General features: G+C 37.6%; 1 pseudogene; it reads left to right on the forward strand.

Moving 5' to 3' along the window:
- Positions 1-261: 261 nt before the first annotated feature.
- LOC143880094 (L-type lectin-domain containing receptor kinase IV.2 pseudogene) lies at positions 262-2,259 on the forward strand (annotated as a pseudogene).
- Positions 2,260-13,407: the final 11,148 nt, after the last annotated feature.

Raw genomic sequence — 13,407 nt, forward strand, 5'->3', positions numbered from 1 at the left:
TACATTAAAAAGATGTTGTACATGCTAAAAGATGCTTTTATCAATCCTGACCGTTGATCTATAGTGTAGTTCTGATCACCATACACGTGCCATCATCTGCCATTCATTGTATGGCCCCGCAATGGTGGGAATGTATTTTCCAGATATGGTTTGGTGAATATTTCCTTGATTTTATTTTTTATAAGTGAAATCCTCTTTATGAAGTCATGCTATGAATAACGAAGTAATAGGCAAGGAAAGTTTGAGTTCTTAGTTTTAGCAATGTTGTCTAAGATCCTACTGCTGTTTGTTCTCTTCAACCTTGCAGCAGCAGAAGGCAAGGACAATGATTTCACCTACAATGGATTCCTCAGTTCTAACTTGACCCTGAAAGGCATAGCAGAGATAACACCCGATGGCCTCTTGAGGCTAACAAACGATACCCAGCAAGAGATAGGCCATGCCTTTTATTCCATTCCTCTCAACTGGAACAACACCTCAAATGGTAATGTTTTCTCTTTCTCTACCACTTTCGTCTTCGCAATTCTCCATGAAGATCCCATTTTGAGCGGCCACGGGATCGTCTTTCTCATCGCTCCGTCAGAAGAGCTCCCCGGAGCTCTACCCAGCCAATATCTAGGCCTCTTCAATTCTACCAACAATGGAAATTCTTCTAATCATGTCTTTGGAGTTGAGCTTGACACAATCGAAAGCACGGAATTCGGGGACATAAATGACAATCACGTGGGTATTGATATAAACAGCTTGAGATCAACTCTATCCTCTCCAGCAGGTTATAACTCTAGTGAAAATGGGGGATTTCAAAACCTTTCCCTTAAAAGTGGAGATGCAATGCAGGTCTGGATAGAATATGATGGGGTCCGAAAGCAACTTAACGTAACACTATCGCCTATCGAGGTACCTAAACCCGTCATTCCTCTCTTGTCTTTGCCTTTCAATCTTTCGACTGTGATCAAAGATCCCATGTATGTCGGATTCTCGTCTTCTACGGGGTCAATGCTAATATCTCATTATGTTTTGGGATGGAGCTTTAAGTTGAATGGGGAAGCTAATGCACTCAATCTTTCGAGCCTTCCACCGCTTCCTCACATTGGATTGTCTGTTTGGAAACGAAGAGCTTTGAGAATTGGGTTGCCCATAATCTCTGTACTTCTTTTAATAATGACCATATTTAGTGTCATTACATATCGAAAGAAAAAGAAATTTGCCGAAATACTCGAGGATTGGGAACTCCAATATGGTCCTCATAGGTTCTTCTATAAGGATCTATTCATAGCCACAAAGGGCTTCAGAGAGAAAGACATTCTCGGTGTTGGAGGTTTCGGTATGGTGTACCGAGGTGTGTTACCAACATCGAAAGTCGAAGTTGCGGTGAAGAGAATTTCCCAGGAATGCAAACAAGGAATGAGGGAATTCATTGCCGAGATTGCGAGCATCGGCCGGATTCGGCATCCGAAGTTGGTAAGACTCCAAGGTTATTGCCGCCGTAAAGGAGAGCTGCTCTTGGTTTATGATTTCATGCCAAATAGTAGTTTGAACAAGTTCTTATTTGATGAGCCAAAGATTTTGCTTATTTGGAATCAAAGATTTCGAATTATCAAAGATGTAGCTGAAGGGGTGCTTTTTTTGCATGAAGGATGGGTTCAAGTAGTCCTACACAGAGATATCAAGGCCAGCAATGTGTTACTAGACAATGAATTGAATGCGAAATTAGGAGATTTTGGTCTGGCAAGATTGTATGATCATGGAAGTGATCCTGAAACAACCCATATGGTGGGGACTTTTGGGTATCTTGCACCAGAGTTGTCTAGAATCGGCAGGCAACTGCAAGTACCGATGTGTTTGCGTTTGGGGCTTTTATGCTTGAGGTTGCTTGTGGGCGGAGGCCGATAGAAGGAAAGGTGCCACCTGAGAGGTTCTGTTGGTGGATTGGGTGCAAGAATGTGAGAGAAGAGAGGCCGCGGATCCGAAATTAGGAGAGGATTATGTGGTGGAGGAAATGGAGATGGTACTAAAGCTTGGTTTGCTTTGCTCTCAGCCTTTGCCGGAAAATAGGCCTAGCATGAGGCAAGTAGTGCAATTTTTGGAAGGCCAAGCTCCTTTTCCCTATAGATCAGATGGAATTGGTGCCAATGTTATAGCAGTGGAACAGGAAGAAGGGTCTTTTCCTACTACGGATTCGGAGTCGCCATTCTCCAGAGGTGGAGGCCGCTGATTCAGACAAATTGGTAGAGCTAATGAACTTTGTATATGATCCCCAAAGTTATTCGTTTTAGATTGCAACAAGGGATTGTCATTACGAAACCGATTATTGGACTTAAAATTAAAAGTAATTTTGAGTCCAATAATAGGTTTGTGATTGATAATCGGTTGTCATAATCTAAAACGAACAAGGGCGCCTTTAAGTACAATGCCTTGTTTTGAATTCACTTTCTACGTTGTAAATGGTGTTTTTTTTCTTCTATGGTGTAACAAAGATATCCATATAGAGTGATTTTATCATGAGTACTGACTTGTCTCATTTTGATAATCTATTTTGATCCCATGTGAAAAAGACTTGACGATGATTGTATCGGGGCTTCAGTTGCTTCGACTTTATACAGCTAAATGCATGTCTCTTCCCATTCATGCAGAAATCTTCATTTAAGGCCATGTGTGACTGCCAGGAAAAAAATTAGTGTGTCCAAGTGGTAAGAGAGGGGATGTTTGGATCTATGGAAAAGCAAGTAATTGAGGGTGAAATATGGCTAAAAAATCAGGAAAAAGTCGATCAGACTTTGAGTGGAGTTTTTGGCTTCTTGGTTCTTTCAGGCTTTTCTTGCCCTCTCCTCATTCCCTCTTGTATCTATCCCTCTCCAACTGTTTCTCACCATTGGATAAGATAATATTCTTGGGAAAAAAAAATCATGTCTGAGGGGTTGTTTGGATCTATGGAAAAGCAAGTATATATGGAAAAGAATATTTTCCAGGAAAGTTTTTATGAGTTTTTTCTTTTGGATTTTTTCTACATTTTGGTAAGGGTGGCTTGATCAGTGCAACTCTTTACAATATTTTCTAGGAGATCTTCTCCCACAGTGCACGTCCTTGCCAAAGTCCAAACAATCTCTTATATCACCTATCGGTATAAACCAGCTGAGGAGAAAACAGTTTTTTTTTGGATTGGTAAGCTAGGGTTAGGAGAACCTCTACCAGTATATTAACTAAAGAAAGATTATACAATAAAAGAGACAAGACCACTCCCCAATCTTTAGAACAATGCCTAAGGAGCGGGGGGGGGGGGGGGGGGGGGGAATGCCCAAGGACATGATATCCTTGAAATAAAAACTCAAAACAGGAAAGAGAGGAGAGAATACACGTGATCTCTAGAGTCAGTCCCCATACTCATGTGAATTTAAGACCCTAGTGATCCTAGTGGTCTTTCATCTTCTGGCTAAACTTCTCATCTCTCTGGCTCTTCCTCAACTTCTGAACCTTTGTGGTTTCCGTTTTTCTTTGATGAAGGAGTTTTGTTTTCTTCTGTTGGGGGTGTTCTTCACCAGCTTCCTATTCTTCTTCACCAGCATTTGATTTATCTGACTCGAGGGCCTCTATGTCGGAGTCAGAGGTTGTGTGATCTTCAGCTTCCGAGTTAAGGACAGAGTAGGGGTTCTTAGTTTGGATGTCTGGGGGGATGATTTCTTCAGGAAGGGTAGGAGGCAGGGAGCTTTGTTGAGTGACATGGGGATGCACAAGGGGCAGTGCATCAGGATTAGAGGGGTTGGATGTATTCTTGATGAATTGATCCTCCACTGGGTTTTTAACCGGACGCCATTCTTTCTTTGATATCTTCTCTGGTTCTTTTATACGACAGTTTGAGGTCTGATGGCTAGGGGGGAGGGGGGGAATGCCCAAGGACATGAAATCCTTGAAATAAAAACTCAAAACAAGAAAGAGAGGAGAGAATACGCGTTATCTCTTGAGTCAGTCCCCATACTCATGTGAATTTAAGACCCTAGTGATCCTAGTGGTCTTTCATCTTCTGTCTAAACTTCTTATCTCTCTGGCTCTTCCTCAAATTCTAAACCTTTGTGGTTTCCGTTTTTCTTTGATGAAGGAGTTTTGTTTTCTTCTGTTGGAGGTGTTCTTCACCAGCTTCCTATTCTTCTTCACCAGTATTTGATTTATTTGACTCGGTGTGGACCCCGATCCGAGAGAGGCGGAGGACGGGGCCCCACACGAAGTCTCTATGGATCATCCACGTGAATGGAGAGCTCTACCAAGGAACTCCCGAAAGAAGTGCCCCTCACAGTATGAGTGGCGATAAAATGTGAGATACCTCTCGATTCGGGGACTAGCCCAGATTCGAGGCGTACCTTAAACAAAGAAGAGTCGTCATCCAAGGAAGTGGGCCAAGGATCCCATACTATGCTCTGTTGCAACGGATAACCAGAGATATAAAAGAAGGTTCGTGCCTGGTTACGAATTTGGAAGGTCCGAAGAGCACCTCGTCCGCCCAAGTGCAAGCACTTGGTCTCTTATGTCATTTACTTATTGATTTTGAAGAGTTTTGGGCGAAAGTCATATGAAATGGGAACATATATCTCCGAGAAGGCGTCTACCTAATCATGCATGTCTCGGAGGAATAATAAGCACACACAAAAGAAATGAAATAAGTGTCACCTGAGAATAACTAGGTTATGAGTGTCATACCTAATTGGTGTCTGAGTTCTGGTGTGCAAACACATGCATGCTACAGCTAAAGGTATAGGATCTGTACATGAAAGTAAGAAAACATGTCAAAACATACAACACAAAACAACTCTATATATGACTGGACAAGATGAATCCTAAAACTCTAATGCGACTTGACTCGGACCAAGATGGCCGTCCATCCCAGCTGCTCTACGTATCCCGGCCTCGGGAAGAATCGGAGTCAACGTACTTCGATGACCTATTCTAAACTACGATGCCTAACCATCTAGAACCGCTATCCTAGACTCGATCCGCTAGACTCGACTGATTTTTTAAAGCTTTTTATACAATTGCTTAAATTCAAGTGAATTTTATTTTTTAGGACTCTCTATATGCCCTAACTAATTCAAGTTGATTAGCCTTAAGCTAATGCAGGTGGGTCCTACATCCTATGTGTAACTAGGCTGTGCATCCTAAAGAAAACCATGGGCTGACTATATGCTTTCTAGTCTAGCCATCGGTTCGACTAAATGTCTAACCGATCAACTTGAGGCCTCCTAACTCTAGGGACACTCACGCGACAGGACACACCATATCAAACAAATCAGGACAGCCTCCTAACTCTAAAACACCCCAAATATCTAGGACGGACTCCTAACTCTAGGGGAAGATCTTTTTGAAAAAGATTTTGAAGAATTTTTGTAATTTTGAAAGGTTTGAAATGTTTTATTTTTAAAGGTTTTGCTGGACTTGGGATGTGGATCCCAAGCTGCACTACGTACCTCGTTGAAGAGGATCAAGCCAACGTAGTTCGGAAACTGTAGACACCCCATTTTGACCGTGCCCTAAACCTTCCATGTTTGAGCAAAATCCTTCCAAATTAATGATTTAGTGTCTCAAATTTCGTCCTAAGGTAGGCTAGGAATCCAAGTGCCTCCCTCTAAAATTTTGTTGAAATCCGTTGACGTTTGCCCAGTGAGACGAGCGTAACAAGTAGCGTAGTGTAAATATAGTGTAGGAAGAAGAGGAGTGTATTATCCCGACCAGGAGGTGGCCTAGTAGAAGTAAAACATGGGTGATTTGCTGCAAGAGGGTGTCTCTGGGGAACCAGAGAGGCACGAATTTATTCCCTATTTTGTTTACTAAAGCTATTTTCTGTGGACCACCTGTGGATATGCGAAACAAGTTAAAAATGATCAAAAGGGGTTGTCCAAGTTACATAACAGGGGTAAAAAAAAATTATGCAGATTTTCTATAAATAAGAGGTGCCTTGCTCATTTTCAAAGACTGAATTTTCGTTAGAAACTTATAGAGAGAGAAGGTGCGAGAATTCCAGAGAGAGAAAATAGATCTCATCTCAAACCCTAACCTTTCCTCATCTCCGATCTTCTTCTTCGGCTTGCTCCGGCCAAAAGCTCAGGCAAGCTCATCTTCTCAAGCGAGAATTATTGCTAGATCAGATCCAAATCTTAGATCTGCACCCTTTTCCTCATAAAAACCCTAATCCTAAGTATTTCACCTTCTCTGATCTGTTCTTTCCGACAAATCTACCGGACTCTAATTCCGGCCATTTACGAGCAAGATCTTGGCTAAAGATCTAATCAACAACATTTGTTTCTACCTCTGTGTTTGCAATTTGATTTCATTGTTCATGCTCTGCAAAAGATCAGTTCTAAGGTGAAAAGGAAGAAAAAGGTTAGATATCGGAAAAGCTTCATCTCAGCTTCATCTCAGATCCTTGAAATTTCAGCTTCTTCTTAATTTGTAAGTTAATAATCATTCTTTTATTTTATTTTTTATGTTGAATTTTTCATTTTTATTTTTGTCCTCTTCAAGATCTGTTTTAAAATTAAATTTTCATATTCATTTGAATAATTTTTTTTTATTCATCTCTGTTTGATTTTTATTTTTTTTTATACTACTTCGAACTGTCAATCATCTTCTTTGATTAGGCTTGGTTAGAGATCTAGCTATTTTATTGTTCTAAGAAGGAGTTATCCTGGATTGAAGCTATATTTTCGTCATTTCATTTTTATCTTTAAATCTTAGAAACCTTACCTCATACTAAAGACCTTAGATTTAATCTTTCTTGAGGGAGATCTGTCAGTTTTGATGAAGACTTTATAATTTTGGATCCAAAGTCAGGTAATCACTCTACAATTAGTGAATTTTTACCAATCCTTTTGCAGTTAGATAAGATCGAAGCTAGAATTTTAAGAGCATAAGAAAATTTGCTAAGGTAAGTTCCACCAGTTGTTTAATTTTTACCAAAGGCATGTATTTGTGTTAGATTTGTAAATGCTTATACTCTGTTGTTTGATTTTGAGTAGATCTATGCTTTAAAATTTCATAGGATTGAGTCTCAAATATTTTAATTATAATTTTTTAGGCTTTTTTTTTAAGTGAAATAAGTGTACAGGATCATTAAATATGGCTGTAACTAAAGAGGGCTGCTGTTGTGATTTTTTTTTTAAAAGAAAGAGGGTGTTCTTTAATTCTAATTTCCAATTCCTTTTAGATTTATGATATCTTATTATTTGAAAACTCATAAGGGAGGATATTGTCAAAAGAGCAGTAGGATTGGTTTGTTTCATAATAAATAGTTAATAAATAAATAAATAAATAATTCTTTTAAAACCTTATGCTTAATTGCTAAGGGAAACTTTAATGCTAAAATATTATGTTTTGGAGTATAAATGTTATCCTTAAAAAATATATATATTCTAATGATCTAATTTTAAAACGAAGCCTAGTCCATTTTCTTATGGTCAATAAATGGTAATAACTGAGTAAATAAAAAAAATGATCATTAAATTATGGTGGTAGTTATGTTAGTAATCTAATTTAGTCGACATACTCTAATGCTTGTGTCTGTTTGTTAAATTCAATTGGATTTTCAGTTATTGGATATGATTTTCAGTCAGGATGAGTTTATTTGAGTGCTTCATGGATTATAAGAAACAAGAGAAAATAGTGTAATGGAGTGGTGTGACAGAAAATTTGTCTATCTTTTTTTTTTTTTTTTAAAGTCATATGTCCAAAATAGTATAGTGTTGCATGACTGTTGCAAATGATTAGCAAATAGTTGATTTTATTTCATTTGGAAATATTCCAGACGTTTGTATTCTTAATATTTTTTATTTTTTTTAGAAATATATGGTTTGAACTTCTATTCTCATTCGAGTAGTTAACATTCTCTTATATATACTTAGGAGATAGTAGTAAGACAGCATATTGGCTTGGATTGGTCTGCACATTTATTTTATAAAAAAAAAGAAGAAGAAAGAATCCAGGCATATGTTTGGGTAATGGTATGAAAATTTAACAAAATCTGATGAGTAGAATTAAATGAGAAAGACTGTTATATGCTATGTATACTTAAACTGAATTGATGGAATTTTAAGGTATACAAATATAAATTTCTCCTACGATTTTTTTTATTTTTTATTTTTTTTCTTTCTCTCCTTCAAGCTATAAAGAAAAGATCTCAACTTTGATTTTATTTTAATTGCTTATTAATAAGAATACTCCTTGCTAATAGAACAGATTGTGTGTATGTTTGTGAAAATGGTATTTGTAGAGCAACCATGTGTGAATAATAGCATTAGTAGTTTATAATTTAGTTTAATGAAAATGGTATTTAAACCTCTTTTGCTTTTGGTTTGGGTAGTTTAAATAGCATCCTATTGATTTTATGGATCCTACTTGAACTATTCCCTATTTCTATGCTTTAGTATTACTTATGATTGGGAGTGATTTCACCAAAAGAAAAGACAAAAAAGAGTTTTCCCTATCTATTATAATCTGAACTCATGTTTGACAGCTCCTAAGTCCATTCCTATTACAGTCCTTTATAAACTCCAATACCATGGCAGCCATCACACTCTTCTTGATACCAACAGCCCCTGTTATTACCCTCAGTTCAGCCTTTGTTTTAGCGCATATGCTCCCTGTTTTTAAGCCCATGTTCAGCCCCATTTTAAGTATATTTCTGTCCCCTGTTCAACACAGATTCAGCATTGTTGCTACCCAGTTTTTAGCATAGTTTTAGCCCGCAAATCTGCCTTATTTTTGGGCACAAATTCTGCTCATTTTCTGCTCATAAAACTGCCCAGTTTTGGTACAAGTGTTACGCATTTTCTGCACAATAATTTGATCTTTGTTTTGGGTACAGTTTGATCAGCATTTCAGCCCCTGTTTGAGGCGCAAATCTGTCCATAGTTTAGCCCCGGTTTTATGCACATTTTCGTCCATGTCTTGAGCACATTTCATCCTTTTATTTTTAGCATATTTCAGCCTTTGTTTCATGCCCTTATTTAAATCACCCTTTGTTTCATTCCCTTATTTAAATCAGCCGTTGTTTTATTCCCTTATTTGAATCAGCCCCTGTTTGAGTCTTTGTTGAATTAACTTCTATTTTAGCTCTTATTTGAATTATGTATCATTTAAAAATAATGTTGGAACAATTGTATCTTTATAGCATAATTGTTTAGGCTAGTCATGTTGTTAAATAAGGCATTGTAACATAATTTTTTTTTTAAATATAGGGGTATTATTATCATGCTGTGTCCTTATTCATATACCATCCCATCAATGATTTTTGTCGCCCCCTTGAATGCGAATATCTTTTTATATGTCCTCTTGAGCATATTTGGACATTGGCATGTGTTACCATGATTTGGAGCTTGTTTTTTTTTTTTTTTTTGTGGAGGATTCAGTAGCATGAGTATTGCATTAGGAAGAATCATTTCATATTGAATTGCTGAATATTTCTATAGAAACTAATGTCTGAGTTGTCCCCAAAGACAAAAGTCTTTGTTTACTTTGGTTTAGATTTTTACAATAGCATTAGCTTTATCCATTGTCTCTTAAGTTTGACTTTTCTTGATGGATATTATGGTTCGAGTAAGGGTTCCTACATTTTGATGAAGCCTAAAATTTCCTTAGTGGTGTATAAAAAGTGTTATATATGGGATGTGAATGATTTCGATAAGCTAATAGCAGCCCTGTCGCAGGTTCTGGGCCTTAATCTCTCTTTCAAAATCTATATATGGTAAAAAGGAGTGTTGTTTACTTTGAAGTAATTGCTCAATGCTTCGTTTTCTGGAATTTCATCAAATTGGAATGAATGAATCTAATGATATCAGTACATTAAAAATTTACATAGATATTCATGTGTTATAGCGTTACAGATGTTTATTAATTTTTGTTGAATCTTCATTCAAAGAACAATGCAGCCAAGTCTCATGTGGGTGTGGGTGAATGCTCCCCACAACCATAGATATGCTAATGTTGTGTCATCTCTGTATTTTCAACTATAATGATTCTTAGATTGTATTTTGTAATTGCTTGCAAAGTGCCTTTTATATAACCCAAATTGTCACATGTTTTATGTACAGAATGATCATATACACAGTTCAGTTTTGAGCAGCTCTTTGCTTACTTATGGTTTAATTCATGTATAGTTAAGATAATTGCCACAACAGTTTTGATCGAAAAATATAGCTGTTGTCCTGCAAGCCTAGGTTTTGTTCGATAAAAGCGCAGAGCTGCTATTCTACATGTTCATTTACTCCACAGTTATAACATAACTGTTGTCCATCTTTGCACATTTGCTGCCCTATAGTCTATATACTTTATAATTGTGATTTTTATTAGGCTAAAGAGCATGTATCTGCTGTTCATCTATGCATAACTGCTGTCCTATTTTGTTAGGTGCTCTGTAATGATGACTGTGAGTTGAGATAAAAGCACCTAATTATTGTTTTATAATGCATAACACTTGTCTTACAAATTATTTGCCTTGAAATTATGATTTTGTTGGGTTAAGAATAAATAATGGTTGCCCCTATAAATTTCTGCACATTATAACTATATGATTACTGCTTCATAGACTTGTACATTTCACTGGTACAGATCACACATTGGTTTGATTTCACTGATTCAGATAGTACCTTGGTTCATTTTGTTGCTATACATAATTCAATTTCTCTCTGAAATGTTTGCATTTTAAATTGCATAGATTCAATTCTCCTCTTCACTTTTATGCTACAAGATGTATTGGTTTAGTTCTTATACATTGAGTCTAACATGTTTTATTTGTTACCTAGTTCATATTTTGTGTGTGGTTTAGTCTATTTTGTGTTTTAAAGTTTGTTCATAAAATTTTTTTAGTTCAAGTTCTGTTCATACTCTATGTTATTAAACTAGCCTATCCTTAGGGGACTTGCTCAGTCCAAGTAGCATACCCCTCCTTTGTATAGTAGACTTGCCTAGTCTTTTAGACGCCTTTTAGATATTAAAACCCTTCTCATTGCAAGGGCGATGATAGGGATACTTGGAGCCCTCTCTTGTTTAGGAGACTTGCCCATTCTCGTTGATCCTTTGTCTACATCCTTCGTGTATAGGAGGCATGTCATGCCTCATTTCTGAAGCCCCCATAGGAGACAAGCCTTGTCTCGTTTAAAGAGATACCCATAGGAGGCATACAGTGTCTCATTTATAGAACTTCCCTTACTTGTACCTCAATTTGTAATCATTTTTTAGTGTCGCTTGATTTAGAGGTTTATTCTTAGAGACTGGCGTAGTCTTGTTCGAGTTTGATTTGTTAGAAACATCTTTCTCTTTTATTTTATATTTCAGTTACTTGTTTGTGGTTTAGTTCAAGTGTCTTTGACACTAGTTTGCTTGTTCGGGGTTACCCCGTAGCTTTAGGGTTTTTGCCCTAGTTTGTTGTTTTGTGTGTTCCCTTTGGGTCTTTGACCAAAAGGGTGAAAACGTTTTTTTTTTAAAATCCAAAAACACTTGAATACTTTGAAATTTAAAACAAAAACATTTGAAATATATTAAAATTCAAAAACATATGAAAATTTTAAAAAATACCAAAAGCTTTTAAAATCATTTGGAGTGTCAAGCTTTTTTTTAGTGGTAATTAGGAGAGTTCGCATTTCGAACTACGTTGGCTTGATCCTCTTTCAAGAGGTACGTAGTGCAGCTTGGGATCCACATCCCAGGTCCAGCCAAAACTTTAAAAATAAAATTTGTTAAACTTTCCAAAAATGCAAAACCTTCTTCAAAACCTTTTTTCAAAGAGATCTTCCCCTAGAGTTAGGAGTCTGTCCTAGCCGTTTGGTTTGTTTTAGAGTTAGGGAGCTGTCTTGATTTGTTTGATATGGTGTGTCCAGTCGTGTGAGTGTCCCTAGAGTTAGGAGGCATCAAGTTGATCAGTTAGACATTTAGTCGAACCGATGGCTAGACTAGGAAGCATATAGTCAACCCATGGTTTTCTTTAGGTTGTACAGCCTAGTTACACATAGGATATAGGGCCAACCTGCATTAGCTTAAGGCTAATCAACTTGCATTAGTTAGGGCATATAGAGAGTCCTAAAAATCACAACTCACATGAATTTAAACAATTGTACAAAAAGCTTTAAAAAATCAGTCGAGTCTAGTGGAATCGAGTCTAGGATAGCGGTTTTAGATGGTTAGGCATAGTAGTTTAGAATAGGGCATCGAACTACGTTGACTCTGATTCTTCCCGAGGCCGAGATACGTAGAGCAGCTGGGATGGACGGCCATCTTGGTCCGAGTCAGGTCGCATTAGAGTTAGGACTCATTTTGTCCAGTTATGTATAGAATTGAATTGAGTTGTGTGTTTTGCTGTGTTTTCTTACTTTCATGTACAGATCCTATACCTTTAGCTACAGCATGCATGTGTTTGCACACTAGAACTGAGACACCAATTAGGTATGACACTCATAACCTAGTTATTCTTAGGTGACACTTCTTTCATTTCTTTTTATGTATGCTTATTTTTCATCTCCGAGACATGCATGATTAGATAGACGTCTTCTCGGAGATATTCGTTCCTATTTCATATGACTTTCGCCCAAAACTCTTCAAAATCAATAATAAATGGCATAAGAGACCAGGTGCTTACACTTGGGCGGATGAGGTGCTCTTTAGACCTTCCAAATTCGTAACCAGGCACGAACCTTATTTTATATCTCTGGTTATCCGTTGCAACAGAGCATAGTATGGGATCCTTGGCCCACTTCCTTGGATGGCGACTCTTCTTTGTTTAAGGTACGCCTCGAATCTGGGCTAGTCCCCGAATCGAGAGGTATCTCACCTTTGTATCGCCACTCATGCTGTGAGGGGCACTTCTTTCGAGAGTTCCTTGGTAGAGCTCTCCATTCATGTGGATGATCCTGAGACTATCGTGTGGGGCTATGTCCCTCACCGCCTCTCTCGGATCAGGGTCCACAGAAATAGAAATTCTAACTACTCTGAATGACTCAAGATTTTTAAGATTTTTGATTTTAGGAATGTTTTTTATGTTTTTGACACAAGAGGACAAATTCCTATCATCATAAGGGTAGGACAAACTCCTGAAAATCCCGCAAAGGTTAGACAGCATCCTATGCTTTGCGAGGGAGAAAAGAACAGAAACACAGCTCTACAAGGGTTGGATAGCATCCTATACCTTGTAGGAGCGGATAGAAAAACACATGATTTGATGAGAGGTTGGATAGAATCCTAACCCCTATGATGATAGGACTGACTCATGAAAGATTGACTCTCTAACTAAAGACAGACTCTCTAGCTAAAGATTGACTCACATACGAAAGGACTGACTCCTAGCGCACAACCCTAAGAGGGGAGTGTTAATGAGATTAGGTTAGTCTCCTAAAAGAAAACTGACAGCTAATGATTATGAGACATGGCCTGTCTCAT

Source organism: Tasmannia lanceolata, unplaced genomic scaffold (assembly GCF_043159265.1).
Source record: "Tasmannia lanceolata isolate RefF3 unplaced genomic scaffold, GAP_Taslan_0.1 ptg000006l, whole genome shotgun sequence".
In the NCBI taxonomy this organism is placed as follows: Eukaryota; Viridiplantae; Streptophyta; class Magnoliopsida; order Canellales; family Winteraceae; genus Tasmannia; species Tasmannia lanceolata.